Source organism: Lipotes vexillifer, unplaced genomic scaffold, assembly GCF_000442215.2.
Source record: "Lipotes vexillifer unplaced genomic scaffold, Lipotes_vexillifer_v1.1 scaffold496, whole genome shotgun sequence".
In the NCBI taxonomy this organism is placed as follows: domain Eukaryota; kingdom Metazoa; phylum Chordata; class Mammalia; order Artiodactyla; family Lipotidae; genus Lipotes; species Lipotes vexillifer.
The window spans coordinates 11312799-11326661 of record NW_006786690.1 but is presented as its reverse complement, the minus strand read 5'-3'; the positions used below and the strand labels follow the sequence as shown (position 1 = coordinate 11326661).

At 43.3% G+C, this 13863-nt stretch overlaps 1 non-coding gene across 1 annotated transcript; it reads left to right on the top strand.

The window, feature by feature from the left end:
* Positions 1 to 11956: 11956 nt before the first annotated feature.
* Positions 11957 to 12029, top strand: TRNAG-CCC (transfer RNA glycine (anticodon CCC)). Its single transcript has one exon. It is a non-coding gene; the product is annotated as a tRNA-Gly (tRNA).
* The last annotated feature ends 1834 nt before the right edge of the window (positions 12030 to 13863 follow it).

Here is a 13863-nt window from a genome sequence, read left to right as displayed (position 1 = left end):
CAAGGATACCTACAATTCAGTGAGAACAAGTCAGCCCAATAGTATAAAGATAAAGGGTATGAATAGAAAATTCGAAAAAGGCAAAGCATATTAAAAAGCATGTTCAACCTCACTAGTAATCAGGGAAATGCAAAGTAGAGCAGGGAGATCTTTTCCACCCCTATCAGTCCTGGCAGGCACTTCTGCCTAAATGCTACAGGAGGGGCAGAAAGCCATGGCAAAGAAATGTCCAAGGCTCATGACATGTTTTAGACTAGATTGGCAAGAATTATAAGGACCGCATCAAGAGTTGGAGAGGATGCAGAGAAAAAGGAATCTTTCTATCCTGTCCATAGAAGAGCAAATTAGTTCAATTTAGAGAGGAATTTGGCAACTTCAGTAACACTGGAGGATTCAACATTTCCATTTCTGGGAATATACCCCAAAAATACTCGCATGTGTTCATAAGGAAAACTGGTAAAGCCAAAGAGTACTGATTACAGCACTATTTGTAATAGAAAAAAAAAAAAGACCTTTTTGTTGTGGCTGGGAAGAGGGGAAGCCTATAATCCCCTAATAGAAAACTAATGAACGTTGTAGTATATTTGTACAATGTAATATTATACAACAGTTAAAATGATTGAACCAGGGCTACATGCACCAACAAGGATACAACTGTAAGAACATAATGAAGGGGAAAAAATTCAGAATGATTTATGATTTATCAGCATGTTGTCAATTGTTTTGCATTGAAAACATGTAAGACAATCTTATATACAATACTACACCTGTGTGCATAGGATATATACATATGGAGCAAAAGTAGAAAAGCAAGCATGTCAACGATGAGCATCAATCCCTCTGGGAGGACTGAAGTAGAATGAGATCAAGAAGGAACAGCAGGGAGCTTCAATTGTATTTATAAAAGTTGAATGCTGTTCACTGAGTAAGTAACTAAAGCAATCAGACAACGTGTTGAGATGGTGGATACACATTATTCTCTTTATTTTTCCTGTATGCATGGGATACTTTTATAATAAAATATTTTTAATTAATTTTAAAAATGATTCGACTTTTAAAAGTTGAAGTAGGAAAACCAGAGGCTGGTTTTAATTCCGACAATAGGGAGATAACCTGTGGGAGAACCTACACGAAGGCTGTAGGCATACTTCCAAAGTGTGTCCACTTCCAAAGCATGCCGACATGCCACCAAGCACCGTGATGTCACTCCCAGTCTAGCAAGGAGAGAGGGAAAAACCCCAAAGATTCTAAGGGCTATGGGCAGGCAAATGGGTGGTATGCCACATTCAAGAGATGGAAAACATAGCAGAAGAGAAAATAGGCTGCTTAAGAATTTGCAGGGACTTCCCTGGCGGCACAGTGGTTAAGAATCCGCCTGCCAATGCAGGGGACACGGGTTCGAGCCATGGTCCGGGAAGATCCCACATGTAGCAGAGCAACTAAGCCCATGTGCCACAACTACTGAACCTGAGCTCTAGAGCCCACGAGCCACAACTACTGAGCCCACGTGCCACAACTACTGAAGCCTGTGCACCTAGAGCCCATGCTCCGCAACAAGAGAAGCCACCGCAATGAGAAGCCCGCGCACCGCAACGAAGAGTAGCCCCTGCTCACCGCATAGCAACGAAGACACAATGCAGCCAAAAATAAATAAATAAATAAATTTATTTTTTAAAAAAAAGAATTTGCTGAGAAATGATGATGGCTTACTGCATCATGGAAATAAGTGGAATTCCAATGACAGTGGCTCTGGACCTGTGCTAGCCTTTGCAGTAGTGCCTCATTTGGGAATTCCTTGGACAGAATCAGGAGTTTAACCACTTTATTACATGCTATATCCTATGTCTAATCCCACTGTAATGTAATTTATTCGCATTCACATTCCAGACCTGTCTGCAGAGCAGAATTTGGTGCTGATGGATTCTGCTTTGACAGAAAATATTATTGAATGTCACTAGAGAGTGACTTCCTGATAAAGCATCACATAACAGTCCAGTTTCCCCAAAGTGGAGCTTTCAGCAGTGAATTAGAAAACATTTGCCTTGACAGTAATATAAAAAATGATTGCTCAAATTATAAATTGTATTATATGTACAGAAACAAACAAACAAACAATAGCCCATAGGTCTTCTCATCATGTATTATTCTGCAGATAACACTTCACCTTTAAGCAGAGTGATTTTTTTTTTAACATCTTTATTGGAATATAATTGCTTTACAATGGTGTGTTAGTTTCTGCGTTATAACAAAGTGAATCAGCTATACATATACATATATCCCCATATCTCCTCCCTCTTGCGTCTCCCTCCCACCCTCCCTATCCCACCCCTCTAGGTGGTCACAAAGCACCGAGCTGATCTCCCTGTGCTATGCGGCTGCTTCCCACTAGCTATCTATTTTACATTTGGTAGTGTATATATGTCCGTGCCACTCTCTCACTTCGTTCCAGCTTACCCTTCCCCCTCTCCGTGTCCTCAAGTCCTTTCTCTACATCTGCGTCTTTATTCCTGTCCTGCCCCTAGGTTCTTCAGGACCTTTTTTTTTTTTTTAGATTCCATATATATGTGTTAGCATATGGTATTTGTTTTTCTCTTTCTGACTTACGTCATTCTATTTGACAGTCTCTAGATCCATCCACCTCACTACAAATAACTCAATTTTGTTTCTTTTTATGGCTGAGCAATATTCCATTGTATATATGAAGCAGAGTGATTTTTTTCTAACTCTGAATCCATTATACCTGGCTACTGAGTCAATCTGACTGTTAACAGCAAAACCATTGCAGTAAGGTTCTTGGCATTTCTCTGGCTGCTGATTTGGTGGGAAAGATGCTTGACTTCACCTTCTCACAAAGGTGAATAAAGAAATCCCTAGGGAAACAAGCTTGGGCTTCTCAGTGTACAATGTATTTAAACATTGCTGTGGAGTCAGTGAAACACATCAATTCAAATGACCATCAGAAGGGAGCCTGAGATCTTGTCTTTTCCCTGCTGGCTGGAGTAAAAGCAGAGAACCCGGTGGCCACTGTAGGCACAGGCTGTGCAAGGAGGCCCCAGAAGAGCAGCCTGCTCTTTAGGGCCATCAGAAAATCTTATCATCTGAAACGGAAACTACAAGAGAACTCCGTATAAAGATTTGCCACCTCTAGATGTGTCCATAGCGGGAGATGGTCCGTAGAGTTACCAATGGAACCAGGGTATATCCCACAAACATTCAAAGAATCTATGCGTCCAATGGATGTAAGCCTTTGTAAGGTTATAAAACCTTGGAGAGATCTTACCAAAGACAAGGTCTAGAAGCTAGGAACTCAATGTCAGGAAGATCCAAGTTCAGATTTCAATTCCACATCTTTATGGCTGTATATTATTTAAGCTCTCTGAGTCAAGTCTCGGTTTCCTCATCAGTACACTCTAAAGCCACACGGACTTGAAGCAATGTTTAAAGGAGATAATATATGTTAAAGTATTTTAACACATGCCTGGCTCATAGTAAGTACTCAGTAGACAGTGGCTGCTACTGTTATTATTACTGTCAGAATGTAACCAACGGAGGGACTTCCCCAGTGGTCCAGTGGTAAAGAATCCACCTTCCAATGCAGGGAACATGGGTTCGATCCCTGGTTGGGGAACTAAGATCCCACATGCCGGGGAGGAACTAAGCCCACGTGACACAACAACTGAGGTCGCATGCCTCAACAAGAGAGCCCATGTGCCTCAAACGACAGAGCCCACGCTCCCTGGAGCCCACGCACCACAACTAGAGAGAGAAAACCCACATGCCACGACTAAAGAGAAGCTCACGCACCACAACAAAAAAATATCCCACGTGCCTCAAAGATCCCGCACAGAGCCCACGCTCCCTGGAGCCCACGCACCACAACTAGAGAGAGAAAACCCACATGCCACGACTAAAGAGAAGCTCACGCACCACAACAAAAAAATATCCCACGTGCCTCAAGGAAGATCCCGCGTGCGGCAACTAAGAACCGACACAGGAAAAAAAAAAAAAAAAAGAATATAACCAATGGAAAGAAAACTCTACCTATAGGGAATTCTGTAGAAAACTCTACCCACATAAGTATATTGTAAATTTTCTGGCACTCTTGGTACAAAGAAAAAGAAAATGAAATTGGAGATTAGGAATTTGTCAGAATTTATCAGCATCAAGCAAGGAAAATGAGAGTCTCTAGACAGCAAGCCTTGCTCGTTAAACAGTTAATCCAACTTTCCTGGCTAGAGGAAGAAATTTTTCAGGCGATCTAACTCCTGTCTTTTAATTGTATACTCCCCAAGCAACTTTCTAGTCTGTGACTCGATCTAAGGAAGGCAGGCCAAATGGCTGTCCCCAACTCTGAAGCCAGGCCTTTCTCCCACTGGAAGTCATGAAATTAGCTTCTGGCCCATCCCTCAGTGTCTTGTGAGCTTGATGAGTTGGTAACCAGGAAACTTCTGAGTACAAATAAAAATCAGGCTTCTGCATATGCAGAAATGATGGACAGATGGAGATTTGTGGTGACCCCCTCCCCATCTAGGAACTGTCCCCCTGTGAATTCTTGTCTGCAACCCCCAGCCTGCCATTCAGAGGCAACTGTCCATATTGAGTGCTCAGTAAGCATATAAAGGACAACTGAGCCTATGTTTTTCATTCCTATGTGAGTTTTATTGAACATATTCAGCCGGAAGGAGTTTGTCTCTTGGTAGCTCTCTGTTGCTATGCGGTTAACATAAGTAAACTTTCACAGATAAGTGAATTAGGCTCAGAGAAGGTCAATGACTTTCTCAAAGTCACACAGTGGAAAGGCAAGATCTGAACCTTATTTGGTCTGATGTCTGTGTTCTTTTCACCCTGCCCTGCCAACTCCCATGTCATTGCCTGTGAAGCCACACCCCTCCCAGCACCTCTCTTGTCACAAGACATGAGTGCCCAGGTGGCTCTGTCCAAGCTACTCCATGAAGCATTTACCTTTCTCCTAGACTTGTAGGGGGGTTGGACCTGTTCTCTCTGTGTGAGGATCGATCAGTCTTACACAACGTGCCTGGGGTTAAGGCCAAGCTACTACACCAGTTAAAAGGATGTAAATTGTATGTAATCAACTTATATCAATTATAAATAATTGTTTTCTCACATTATTCCAGGAAAAGCTCTCAGTGAGTTTTAAAACATTAATTGGAGTAATCAGTGGCCTGGTTCTCGTATAGCATGGGCACCGCTAACATCACATTCAACACTTGGTTATTGATCATGTATCATCTTCTGTTCTTCTCTCATTATAGGGATTTTTGGGGGTGTTACAATCGATCTGCCAAGAGTGGCTTTGAAATCTCTGTCCTAGGGGGACACAAGGAGAACATCATTGAGAGATGACACATCTGCATATCCCTAGTTAGGACCTGGAACGTACTTTCCCATAAAGACCCTACTAAGCACAGCTGATTGTTTTCTTTAGTGTTACCATCGGACAGTGAACAAACTGCAATTGTGAGACATTATATGTTTAAAAACCATGTTTCTCAAATTGCAGTCTTTAGATCATAAGCAGATTATATCAATAAGTTTGAAAAATTCTAGGTTAAATATTGTTGAACAGTTGTCTCTATTCAAAACTCCTCAGAACCTTTATTGTGCTAGTGGGCATTGTGACTCTCCGAAGAGTCTCCTAAACTCTTCTAGCCATAGAATTCCTATGTATCTCTCTCATATTTGGCAAAACTCACTTTTTGAAATGCTGACATAGGCCTTGAGCCCTCCAACCCCTATGTATAGCATTAGTTCTAGGGGACACTACTTTCCAAGGTCTAAATAAACAGGTACAATAAATTTATAAACATCCATCTGTTTCCAAAGTAGTTTTCTGTTAAGCAGGTAATGACCACCCAATGAGATTGTATATATAACAAAGTAATAAATATGTTGTGTGGTGCATAGGCTGTCAGGCCAATCCTCCGAAATCAGTGTCATTATTTTGCAAAGTGAATTTTATTAACCCCAGTGACTGGGATTTGGAAGGCCTGTCTCGGATATTCCCACTGTGCTTTGACATAGTAAAGACTCTGAGAGATTTCACCAGTAAAAGAACCCAGTCAACCATAGTGAAAACGAAGAAAATAGGCAAGTCAGTATTCTACCCTTGTTATTTTAAACTTAAATTGTAGTCTGTGTTTTGGCTTTGGCTGGTGACTTTCACGTTCTGGGTTCTGATGAGATGTGATCTTGAGTGTGCTTCAAAGAACATCCATGAGCTTCTGTGTTTACTCAGCTAACTGCCCCGAGAACACTTGCTCAGTCGGCGTGAGGGCATGAATTAAATCACTATAACAAGCCCAGTGGGGAAGAACTTCCCTTTTTCCTTCAACAGCACAGGCAGACAACTTAAAGTATTAGCCTGGCCTGGAACAAAAAGCCACATAGTACCTACAACACGGGGTCGAGCCACACCATCCAGAGTCTAGAGGAGATTCTTAATCTTGAGTGATGTACATTAAGCAGTTCTTTGTATTTTATCTCTTACTATCTCTCCCTTTGCACATACAAGGGAAGGAAACAAAAAGAAAAATCCTACTGGTGGCTGTATTTGGTCCAGAGGCCCCCTAAAGGGTTAAAATCAGATGATGCCTAAATTCAAACTCAGTTATATGGTATCTATGTAGCATCCTTACATCCAGAAGGTATAACATACAGAAAGCCTCATCACTTGTGACCTTCTGTTGTGTGGTCCTGCAGGGACATGGCTTTCTAAGAGATGGCAGCTAATCTGTGGGCAATGTGAACATTATGAGACCATTGTCTACATCTCAGATTCTAATCCCTTAGGTTTTCCTTATGATTCTAGTAGGAGACAATTGTTGCCTATGGAGCCTCATTTGATTGTGTTCTGCTTGACTTCTGACTGTGAAACTCAGGCTGAGATTTCTTTGCCTAAGGGCTTACTTGGTTTGTAGCAATGGTTTTAGAACTTTTAAGAATAATGCAACCTTTTTCATATAAAATCTTGCTCAAATCATTATTTCTATAAACCATGAGAGATGGTCTCAGGGAAACTTTTGAAGATTCTAAGGTCTCGTCTGCTTACTTAGCGCTTGACCCCCACAATGTGTTTCTTTGGAACCCTGTTGTTCCTTGGAATAGAATTTGAGAAACGTTGTCTGGCGACAGGAGTTCTGAACTGAGAGTCAGGAAACGTGGGCTTCATCCTAGTTTGACCACTGACCTCGGGCTGAAGTTGACCCAATTATTTGAACTCTCAGTCCCTCTATTTTCTTCTCTGTAAAATGGAATAAAACGGCAGGTGCCCTCTTTTTTTTTCACGGGGTCATTGTGATATACTGGATATATTCAAATATAATGAAATCGTTGGCATCATGATCCCTTTATGCTTTTCAATGTACTTTCACATCTGTTAATTTGCTTTCTTGTTAAAACATCCCTGAAACAGCAATAGGACAAATACTAGTAAATATGAGATGTCTTGGAAAAAGTTCAAGTGATATACAGAAATCAAGCTTCTGAAGACTTCAGCTACTGAAAATGCATGCAATACCAATGACAATAAAAAGAGGTCTATTAGATGCCATTTATTGACAGACAGGTGCTGCTGGACTCAAATACCCTTTCTAGCACATATTCACCCCATAACCATATAACTTTGGAACCTAATCCCTCCCTCATTTTTGGCCCCTGTGGTTCAGATGGCCTGCCTCCTAATGGCCTGGCTCCAGGGGTGGATCTATGACCCAGGCCTGGCCAGTCAAAGCTCTCTCCTGGGACGTTTGCTGGAATTGTTGGGAAAGAGACACTTTCTCTTTCAGAGAAGGCAGACACTGAAGAACAGGTAAGCCTAGAAATATCCATGCCAGCCTTACCTACACAGGGAGAGAACTAAGCCAACAACAATAACAACAACAAAAATAGATGGGAGAGACAGAGTGCTAGGTACATAACTTGAGCCCCTGGATACAGATATGCCTGAAGCCAACTCTGGAGACTTCTGTTACCCGACACAACAAATTCCACTCTTTGGCTGGAGCTAGTGTGAGTTGAGTCCTGGACACAATCAAAAGAGTCCCAACAGATGTGATATGTTTAACCTCTCTAAGCCTTGAATTTCTTTTCTGGAAAATGAGGGTACACACCTCACAGGCCGTTGTGAAGATTAGAGGAGGTGATGGCACAAAGATCACACCCAGCAAATAGTGCTTTCAAGATCATTATATTCGCATATGCTGTTCATCTAATCCTCTCCATAGCTGATCTCCGAGGTGAATTATCTTCGTTTCACACATCAGATGACTACAGCAGAGAGGAATGAGGCCCTTCATCTAGAGTCTATAGCAAGTAACAGGGCTGGGATTTAAGCTCAGGTCTATCTGATGCCATAGTCCAGGCACTTTTCACCAAGGCACACTGCTCCCCAGCGAGCAAGCTCTACCTCCTAGAAGGCTAAGTTCACCCACACTGGTCAGAGCCACGCTGCACAGTCTGACTGAGGGCCATTCACATAGACAGTGACATAAGTAGTGCCCTCTAGAGTTGTGCTGTGCACAGCTTGTCCCATACATGATAGTCCTAAAAGCCATAGACACACCGGGGACCTTGTAAGGACAACCCCCAGGGACATATTCAGGATGTTTACACTACAAAGGACCCATTTGCTCATCTAAACCACATCCAGACACCTTCCCATTTCCTATAGGTTTGGCACAAGCCTCCAACTGGTCCTACTAAAGGCTCCTAAGCTGCATTGTCAGAGAAAAGAAGAGCAGATAGATTCCCAGGTCCCACTGCTTGCTGAGCTACTGCCACTCTGGTCTGTGGGCTGGCAAATATGCCTTGGTTTAGTGGAAGCAATTCTGATATCACAGATAAATCGTCCTCTATTTGTTTTACTCTCTCCAGCAGGAAAGAAAGTTATGCAGAAGCACATCATGAAAAACTGTAAGTCACTTTAGCAAAACAAAGCTCCTTCTGGCCCTCAAAGATATCTGACCAGATGGATTTCTGGCACTCATTGAAGGTGTACTGTTCAGGGCTGAAGTGAGGTCAAAGGGGGTCATTCCTGGGTCTATGGCTTCATCAGAAGCCAGCCTGAACCCAGCTGGGCAAGGGTTGGCCGAGGCAGGTCCATCCCCTCATCTTGCATTCGCAATGCCTGTCTTTAGGGTCAGGCCACGGAAGGTGAAACGTACACAATATCTTCCCAGGCCCCAGGAAGCTCTGCCGTACCTGTGGGGACATCGGGAAGGCTGGCCAGTCTTCTTCATCTCCTGAGTTAGCGCTCCAACTGTGATGTTGTCTTGCTGCCCCGGGAGCCAGTTCACCATGAATCTCTTCATGGTGAACTCAAGAGTCACCGTTAGATCTCGGTCCCACAGAGTCCCAGGAAAGGCCCTGCCATGACATCACAAGCCCCAGCTGAGGTGCTGGAGACTGGAGTCAAATTTCCATAAGATTTGTAGAATCTTCTCCAGAACAGTGCAGTAAGACTGTGACATCTATTGAGCCCTGGGGCCCTGGGCCAAGTGCTACGCATTCACTACCTACTTTGGTCCTCCCAATGGCCCTGATGAGGGAGGCTTTATGGCTCCTATTTTATAAGTAACAAAACCTAGACTCTGAAAGATTTATATGGCTTGTCCCTGGCTAGTAGGTGGCAGAGCTGGAATTCAAATCACTTTGTCTGATTCCATGTCCTTAGCCAACATGCTGTACTGCCCACCCCTTGCCCATCCCCCAAATCTCTGGAAAGTTCTTCTGTCTGGATGTGGAAGGAAGACAGCTCTTTGCGATTGCAGCCTAATTTGAGACATTGTTCTGAACACGGTTCCCCAGTTTACTCAGACTAAAGGTCCTTACAGCCCCCAACCTCCCTGACCTCATCCCCTTCCTGTCATTCTTCCTCACTATGCTCTGGCCATGCCAGCTTCCTGGCTCCTCAAACATGCCAAAACTCCTCCCACTTCAGGGCTTCTGCATCTTCTGTTATTTCTTTCTGGAGCATCCTTCCCCCCAGACGTCTGCATGGCTCCCACACTGACCTCCTTCAGGGCTCTGCTCAAATGCCACCTCCTCAGAGCAGCCCGCTCTGATGCTTTTATCTAAAACAACAGATCTTCACACGGTCCCTGCTCTACCTTGACTCTGAGACCCTTACCCACCTCACCTTCCAGCGTAGTATGTATCAGCACCAGACTTACCTATGTTTTGTGTTTATTGTCTGTCTTCTCCCCTTAGTGCTGCATGAGGGCAGGAACCTTTTCTGATTAATTCACAGCCATATGCCTGGACTTCAGAACAGTGCCTTGTACATGGAATTGCTCTATGAGTGTTCATGACTGAATGAATGAATGATGCTCTGAGACCCCAGGCTGACCCAACTGTGGTTTGCCCTTTCCCATGGAATAACAGTGATGTTTAATTTCTCAAGAATCAGCTCATCGGCAATGCTGAGCCAATATACTCCAAAGACCAGTGTTGCACAAAGACCTCTGCTTGGGCCTGCAGGGCCCAGGATGGTCAGGAGGGAGACAAAGGAAGTAGGGAGCCTTGCATCCAACCCCACTGGCTCTAGCCCAGTGCCTTCCAGGCTACGATGTTCAGAGCTAATTCAGGAAAAGGAAGTCAGCCCCTGAGAATGCCTTGGCCGCTTCTAATTGCACTAACCATAACTTCAGGGACTGCTGTCGTGATGCCTTCTGTCCTTTATTTTCCTTTAATTTTTCTCTCTTTCCTATTCTCTGGATTATTCTTTCATTCATTCAACAGTTCTGGACAAAGTACCTACTGTGTGCCAGGCATAGAGCTGGGTACTGGACATGCAATGGTGAGCATGTCTCCAGTATCCCCTTTACTGGGGAGACCAATATTAACCTACCGATCCCACAAGTAAATGTAGAATCATTAACTTCCATGAGGGCCGTGAAGAGAAGTCCTGAAGTGGAACTGACAGCCTGCAGGGGTCAGAAGATGCTCCCTTAATGAGGGGACATTTCAGGTAGAACCTCTAGTGTGTGTGAGTGTCCTCACGTTTGGGGTTCATGGTGCTGGTCACCCTTCCCTCTGGCTTCCCCAGTCATTGTTACATGACTACAGTAAATTACCTAAGCTCTCTTCCCCCTCTGTGACCCGGGGATAATAATAGTTCCTGCCTCCTTGTGTTGTTATGGTGCTTAGTATACATAAAACTTTTAGAACACGGAGTAGGCATTATTATAACTATTTTTTGTAGAGCTTGTCCCAGTTCACCCAGCATTTCAACCAGCTGGAAAGAAGAGGAAAAAATAAGTCGCAAAGTCTTTAGTATACACGCATGTGTATATGTTGTATGGGTGCATATATATTTGTTAGTATAAGTACAAAGTGTAGTCTGTATAGAATTGATGGTCGCTATTGAGATTTACAATTCAGGAAGAATGTGTTTGAGTGTGTGTTTGCTGCCCACCAAGAGAGCCCATGCCCATTACAAGGCAAAATTATGAAAGTTGCTTTGCCCCATGGTTGTGCTCAAGTTTCGAGGTCCTCAGTGATATAAATGATTACTAAAATTCATAATGGAGTACCTGTAAATGAACTTCAGACTATGTTCTTTCTAGTGCATTCTACTGCAGTGAACTGCGGCTCAAGATCTTCAGAATGGACTTCTGTTGACTGTTGGCAACAGCCCTACTCAGTTGACTGTTGGCAACAGCCCTACTCAGTGGATTCAATAAGCAGTTGGCTGGCTTTCTTGACCTGGAATCTATCAAGTTTGAACAAGGGTTCAGAACAAACTCTCATGTTCTGATTTATGTCAAGTCTAAAATGCCCTATATGATAGCTTATCTTAATTAAAGGCTGTCAGGAGGAATGAACTCATTCGGCAAGACAAAGTTAGCACATTCTCTGCTCTTAATTTCCGAATATTCTCTGACTCTTCAAGGTGCTAGCTCAGGAGTTTAGGTTAATAAATGAGCTCAGAGGGACTTCCCTGGTGGTGCAGTGGATAAGACTCTGCGCTCCCAATGCAGGGGGTCCAGGTTCGATCCCTGGTCAGGGAACTAGATCCCACATGCCTGCCAGAACTAAGAGTTAGCATGCTGCAACTAAGGAGCCCGTGAGCCGCAACTAAGGAGCCCGCCTGCCACAACTAAGACCCGGTGCAACCAAATAAATAAATAAATGTTAAAGAAAATAAATGAGCTCAGAAAGGCCCATGCTTTCCATTGAGAGAACTTATACCGATAACTTAGATACTTATAGACATTCTGCAGCGCACACCCCCCAAATTAAAAATTGTTTTCTAAACAGAAACCATAATTCTTTCTAGAGGGTCACTGCAATTTCTTGACATAAAAAAGTACAGGAGTGACATGAAAGAAATAGATACGTTCCATCAGATCAAACAAGAATTCAGTACAAACAATTAATTATTATTGAGCTCAAATTGGACTCCATGCAGATCTTTTCTACATTCTGCAAAGCCTTTAATTTGTTACATTTATATGCCAACATTTCTTCCTTCTGAAAAAAGACAGACCTACCAGACCCAGGCCCAAGACATCCCTTTTCCTTTCCATGAAGTGGCCAGAATAGTTTCAGGAAATATCTAAATATTTAGGTCACTGTTGATACTTGGAATTCATGATGGCTTTTATTCTCCCATCAAATTCAAGGAGGGACAGTCTCATATAGTCTTATGATCTTTCAGCAAAGCTCTAGAAAATTGGATTTTAAGTTATAAGTGGAATAGAGGAGATGGTCACCTCCTAAGAATAGCAGTGTGAAATCCCATCAGCACCTCGAGAAATGAGGCCCCACACGGCCCTCCTGGGTCTCTGTGCTCTGTTCACGTAAAGGAGTGAGAGTATCACCTGCAGAAACATTCCAACACTGCAGTTATGTTCTGCTCCCTTTTCTCTTGTTCCACTCAAGTAGAAAGCAGTTAATCTGTCAAGCCAGATAGGCCTGCGTTCGAAGTCCTCCTTAACTGCAAACTAGCTGTTGGACACTCAGCAAGCCTCTTCGCTTTTCCAAAACCTCAGTGTACTCGTCAATTAAAAGAGGAGTAGGACCTCTCTTCTGACAGGGTTAGGATAGGAAGTGGCTTAGATGGGATCCAGTGGAAGGCACAATCTCTGACAAGCAGAAAGTGTTCACTAAAGGGTAGAAGCTTTCTCTTTCTAAAATGAATAGAGGTAATAGTAATCGCAATGCAAGCATGGAAAAAATGATTGCCTGCATTTGGGGAACTACAGGGTACCAGTCAGGCTGTGAGCTTTACCTCCTGTAATCCTCACCACAGCCACCTATAGGGAGGTATTAGCAGCAGCAGCAGCCTTTCTATTTACAAGTAAGAACACCGAGGCTTGGAGAGGTAAACTGATTTCCCCAGTTCTCACAGCTCACAGAGCAACAGAGCTAAGACACAAATCCATTTCACTTGGAGTAAAAGCTGAGTTCCTTTTGACGCCCACAGGACCTCCACAATCCTGTCTTCCTTGTTTCCTTGACCTTCACCCCCAACGCTCTCCTGATCACTCAGTTCCAGCCACACTCATGTGACCGTTCCATGGAGGCCACACCAGGCAGACTCCTACCTCAGGGCCTTTGCATGGGCCCTGGAACACTTTCCCCCAGTGACCATATGGCTAACTTCAAGAATGTGTTCAAATGTCATCTTCTCCAAGAAACTTATTGTGACTTCCCTATTTAAGGTTCTGGCCTGGGACCTCCCAAACTCCTTTATCCTGGCCAGTTGTTTTTCCTTTTGCTCTTATCACCTTCTAACCTACTATAGAATTAACTTATTTATATGTTTATTGTATATGTGTTGGGCTCTACTAAGTGGGAAGTTCTTCCAGAGCAGAGACCTTTGACTTGCTGATATATTCC